The sequence below is a fragment of the Carcharhinus amblyrhynchos genome, chromosome 3 (genome assembly GCF_965287045.1).
Source record: "Carcharhinus amblyrhynchos chromosome 3, sCarAmb.v2.hapA, whole genome shotgun sequence".
NCBI lineage: Eukaryota > Metazoa > Chordata > Chondrichthyes > Carcharhiniformes > Carcharhinidae > Carcharhinus > Carcharhinus amblyrhynchos.
Window position 1 is genome coordinate 138,229,830 of NC_137326.1, and position 6,000 is coordinate 138,235,829.

Genomic DNA, 6,000 nt, shown 5'->3' on the forward strand with positions numbered 1-6,000 from the left:
GTGTAGGGATTATGAAGGACAGTGAACAGACAATGGCCGTGGTAGATATCGGTACAAATATCCTGGGTTAGAAAAGTACGTGGTGCCACCAGCAGAAAATATGATGTTAGGATGACAATTGAAAGGTAAAACTCAAAGGTTAAATCAGGATACCACCAGTGGATATAAACTTGAATGGCAGCACGATGAGAAGCTGGGCAGAGGCAGAGAGGCAGAAGAGGGCGAAATATTGATAGGAACAAAAGATAGAAGATAGGAACAAAAGAAAGGACTAGAGGTCACAGCCTCAAGATAAGTGGGGGGTGGCAGTTTACATCGGAGTTGAGGAGGAACTTCTTCACTCAAAGGGTGGTGAATCTCCGGAATTCTCTGCCCGTTGAAGTGGTGCAGGCTACCTCGCTAAATATATTTAAGACACGGGTAGATAGGTTTTTGACAGACAAGGGAATTAAGGGTTATGAGGAGAAAGCGGGAAAGTGGAACTGATCCACTTCAGATCAGCCATGATCTTATTGAATGGCGGAGCAGGCTCGAAGGGCTAGATGGCCTACTCCTGCTCCTATTTCTTATGTTCTTATGTTCTTAGAAGTGAAAGAAGCAAAAATGGAAGGCAGGAAAGGCAAAGGCGAGGAACAAATGGGGCAATAAAGCAAAATAAAGCGAATACGACGAACGAAGTTAAAAAGACAAGCCTAAAGGCAAGTAGACAGAAAAAGTTGTGAGATAGTTGCCAATGCAGAGTCAGTGCTTCAGTTTTCCCAAGGATGGGAACTGACCATTGAGAGCTGTTCATTATTTAGGAATTTCGGAGAAAAAGGAAAAGGAGGTGGAGCAATGTTGTTAGCAAAGAAGGGCATCGATGCCAGCGAGGACGGGCAATGACTCGGAAAATCATTATGTACAATCTGTATGCGTGTAGAAAGGGAAAAGCAGACGGCAAGAAATGTTGCTACATTTGTTTTAAATTATTCGTGGGACATGGGCATCGCTGCTGGCCAGCATTTATTACCTATTCCTAACTGACCTGGAGCAGGTGGTGGTGAGCTGCCTTCTTGAATCGTTACAGTCCACGTGCTATTGGTTGACCCACCATGCCATTAGGGAGGGAATTGCAAGATTTTGGCCCAGCGACTGCTGATTTTTTTCCAAATCAGGATGGTGAATTGCTTGAAGGTGAACTTGTAGGTGGCCGTCTTCCCACATACCTGCTGCCGTTATTCTTCTGGGTGGAAGTAGTCGTGGTGCTATCTAAGAATCTTTGCTGAATTGCTGCATCTTATGGATAGTGCACAGTCCTGCTACTGGTAGAGGGAGTGGATACTTGTAAATATCGTGCCAATCAAGCAGGCGGCTTTTTCCTGGATGATGTCAAGCTTCTTGGGCGTTGTTGGACCTGCACCACATTCAGGAAAGTGGGGAGTATTTCATCACAGTCCTGACTTGTGCCTTGTAGATGGTGGAGAGACTTTGGGGAGTCAGGAAGTAAGTTACTTGCCACAGTATCCCTAGCCTCTGACCTGCTCTTGTCGCAACTGTTTTTATGTGATGAGGCCAGTTCAGTTTCTGGTCAACTCCAAGGATATTGATGGAGGGGGAGTCAATGAAGGCAACACCATTGATTGTCAAGGGGCAATGGTTAGAATGTCTCGAATTGAAGATGATAATTGCCTGGCATTTGTGTGGCGCGAATGTAACTTGCCACTTGTCAGCCCAAGTCTGGATATTGTCCAGATCTGTTGCATTTGAACGTAGACTACCTCAGTATCTGAGGAGCCACGGATGGTGCTGAACTTTATGCAATCATAGGCGAACATCCCCACTTCTCAGCGTATGACAGAGGGAAGATCACTGATTAAGCAGCTGAAGATTATTGGGCCCAGGGCATTGCCCTGAGGGACTCCTACAGGGATATCATGGAGCTGAGATAACTAACCCTCCACAACCACAGCCATCTCCCTATGTACCCCCAAACCCCCAAGTACACCACCACCAACAAATATATGTAAGGGAATGTATTATCTAAGAAATTAACTGTGCATGCAATAAGGGCACAAGAGTAATCATGGGCGACTTTTATTTACACAGAGACTGTCTAAACAAAATTCGTAATGCAAAGAGAGTCCTGGAGAGTGTACTTTTTTTTGATTAATACATTGAAGAACCAACGAGACTATGATGTCATCGTGCACCAGCAGCTGAAAGTAAGTGCGCAAGTAAAGGAGGCAATAAAGAAGCAAACAGTGTATTGGCCTTCAAAGCGAGAGGGTTTGATTATAGAGCAAAGACGTTTTGTTACTATTGTATCGTGCATTGGCGAGGCCAAATCTGGAGTATTGTGCGCAGTTTCCTTGTTCTAATCCTTGCTATAGAGGAAGTACAGCGAAGGTTTACCAGGCTGATTCCTGGGATGGTAAATTAGTCGTATGAGGATATATTAAGTAGGTTGGGATTATATTCACTGGAGTTCAGAAAAGTGAGGGTGGATCTCATAGCAACGTATAGAATTCTAACAGTGTTAGACAGGATAGATTCAGGAAGAACGTCCCCAATGGTGCGGGAGTCCAGAACTAGGTGTCATAGTTTGAGGATAAGGGATAAAACGTTTAGAACTGGGGTGAGGAGAAATTTTTCATCCAGCAGGTGATGAATTTGTGGAATCCACTTCCACGGAGAGTAGTTGAGGCCAAAACGCTCTGTGATTTCAAGGAAAAAAACAGAAAAAACTCTTGTGCTAAAGGGATCAAGGGATATGGAGGGAAGGGGTGATTAGGATATTGTATCCAATGATGAGTCATGATCAAATTGAATGGCGGACGAGGCTGTAAGGGCCGAATGGACTATTCCTGCTCCTAATCTCTATGGTTCTATGAGTCAGAAAGAAAACTATAAAATAGGCAGACAAAGCAGCATGCAGCAGGTTTGTGACGGCTTTAGACTTCAACAAAAGTGGCCAAATATGATTAAAAGTGTGAAAAGAACTGAGACTAAAATTTTTGGGAATATAGAAACTGGCCTTAAAAGCTTCTGTCATATGTGAAGAAAAAATAATTCATAAACATAAATGAAAGTCTCGTACAATCAGAAACTGGGAAAATCATAATGGAGAAAAAGAAATGGCAGAAGAATTCAGCACAACCTTAGGCCCCACCTTCTCAAAAGAGGGCACATAAGCCCCCAGAAATCTTAGGAAACCAGTGGTCTAACGAATGAGTGGAATTGAGGCAAATCTGTGTCAGTAAAAAAATGGTGTTGGTGAAGCTAATGGTGTCAAATTCCGATAGATCACTAGGTTTTGACAATCTGCATACCAGGATATTAAATGACATGGCTGTGAAAATACTGGATGATTTCGTGACATCTTCAATAATTCTACAGACTCTGGCATAGTTCCTATAGATTCGAGGGTGGCACGTGTAACTCCGTTAGTTAAGGGGAGAAGAAACGTACAAAAGGGGAGTTACAGGCCAGTTAGCATGACATCAATAATGGAAAAAATGCAAGACTATGATAAAAGATGGGCTGCAAAACATTTGGAAAATATTAACGAGGTTGGAGAAATCCAAAATGGATTTATGAAAGGTAAATCATGTTCAACAAGTCTGCTACAGTTTTTGAGGATGCAACTAGTAGAATAGATCAGAGAGAACCAATGGATGTGTCGATATGTAATTTCAGGAGCTTTTGACTAGGCCCCTCATTAGCGTTTGTTGGGTAAAATCGATGGACGTGGGATGCATTTGCGTGGATACAATATTAGTTGACAGATGGGGAGCAGAGATTGGAAACCAATGGGTATTTTCGAGAGGCAGCGTTGACTCGTGGGGTCTGCAGGAATCGCTGATTGGGCCTCAGCCGTTCACGAAATAGATACATTGCCTGGTTTAGGGAACGAAATATAACATTTCTAAGTTTGCTGACGACACAAAACTGGGCGGAGCAGTGAGAAGGAAGCAAGAAAGCTCCCGGATGACATGCATAAGTTGACTGAGTGTACAAGCTCGTGTCAGATGAGGTACAATTGCCAAAATGTGAATTTATGAACACCAATGTAAACAAAACAGAAGGGAAGAGTATTATTCAACTGTAATATATGTGGATGTACAAAGGGATCTGGATGTCATTGTACGCAAAGAAAGGGAGGTTCAGCAAGCAGTTAGGAAGGCAAATAGTATGCTGAATTCCATTGCAAGGCAACTTGATTTCAGAAGAAGTGACATCTTACTGCAGTGATATAGCGCCTTGGTATAACCACGTTTGGCGGTGCGTGACAAGCAGTTTTGGTTTCCCTACCCAAGGAATGATTTAACTGCCATAAAGGGGGTCGAGCGCATGCTTGCTAAACTGATAGGGCGTTAATGGGACTATTCTTTAAGGAGGTTGGTTCCACTCGGCCTGTTTGCACTGGCGTTTAAAAGGCTGAGAAAAAAGCTGATGAAGACCTATTCAATTACAATAGAGCGGGATATACTAGATGCAGGGAGAATGTTTATGCTAGTTTGGGGGCGATGGAAAAGTTCAGGGGCGATGAGGTCCGGAAAAAGAGGACGCAGTCTCAAAATACTGGTTGGACGATTTCGGATTAAGGTTAAGAAATATTTTTTCACTCAAAGAAATCTGGGGAATTATCTACCAAACAAGTCTGTGGAGACCACGTGACAATCTACTCAAGGATTTATTTTAGCTGTCAAAGGCGTAAAGGGGAGAAATTCTCAAAATGGCAGTGAGAAAGAAATGTTCAGTCATCATCATATTGAATGGCGAGCAGGTTCAAAGGGTTGAATAGCCTACACCTAGCCCAGTTGTTTCTGTTTCCATTTTCATCAGCTGAACATTATTTTACGGCCCAAATCAAGGCGCACTATTGAACGGCAGCATGGAGTTCACTTCCTAAGCTCTGTTGTGCAGCCTGCGCTGCATGAAGTATCTGTAATCATGGCGGAAACCACAGGTAGCTATGGAGACGCACTTCCAAAGATCTTTCTCACAGGCCAAAAGAGAAATTGCTGGAAAATCTCAGCAGGTCTGGCAGCATCTCTAAGGAGAGAAAAGAGCTGACATTTCGAGTCCAGATGACAAAGCTTTGACAAAGGGTCATCTGGACTCGAAACGTCCGCTTTTTTTCTGTCTTTATAGATGCTGCCAAACCTGCTGAAATTTCCAGCATTTTCTCTTCATGTTTCGAGTTCCAGCATCCGCGGTAATTTGTTTTTATCTTTCCCAGAGAGCCATGCAACCGGAGTATCTACATCAGGGGCCCACTGAAATTTTAGGGACTCATAAGTTTCAAGCGGCTGAAGAACGGCGCTGCAATATAACCACGATTGAGACTACTATTTAATGAAAATAAAACACCAAACTTTAAGTTAGATTCGAGCTATGTTTTCAGCATTAGCACATGTCCAGAGTAGTTGACTGTCCTGCAGTCTCAGTGTTGAATCTCAGAAAAGCAAAATTCTGTCTCGTCAGGGAACAAGATGTATGGCCTAGATCTGCTTATCAACATTTTGAAATGGATACAAATACTCATTTTATTCCGGTAATTAATATTTTATTGTGCATTTAGCTCCAAATTTAGAAATGTCTTACCTTCCTCAGGAAATTCTTCAACCGTAGTTGGTTGACTTGTCGGTTGCAAAGATGTTCCAAATGTTGCGGCTAAAATACAAATAATGGATGATATCAGTTCTAAAACGCCACAACGTTTGACTAGTGTTAATAAATATACGAAAGTGAGCATTGTAATTTCAAAAAATCCTCTCATTTAACTTATATAGTATTAATTCAAGCCGTACAAGGCATAGTCCTATGGAATGTTATGGAAGAAGGCCATTCAATTTATTCCGTTCATGTTAAGCTTTTAACGAGGAATCCAATTAGTCGCTCCCCCCACCCCCTCGCCCCCCGCGCTCACTCGGCTTCCACCAAAGCACATCGCATAACGTCGCACCATAACAGTGGAACCAATGAGGAAGATTATGAATTCTTGAAAAATTGCATTAA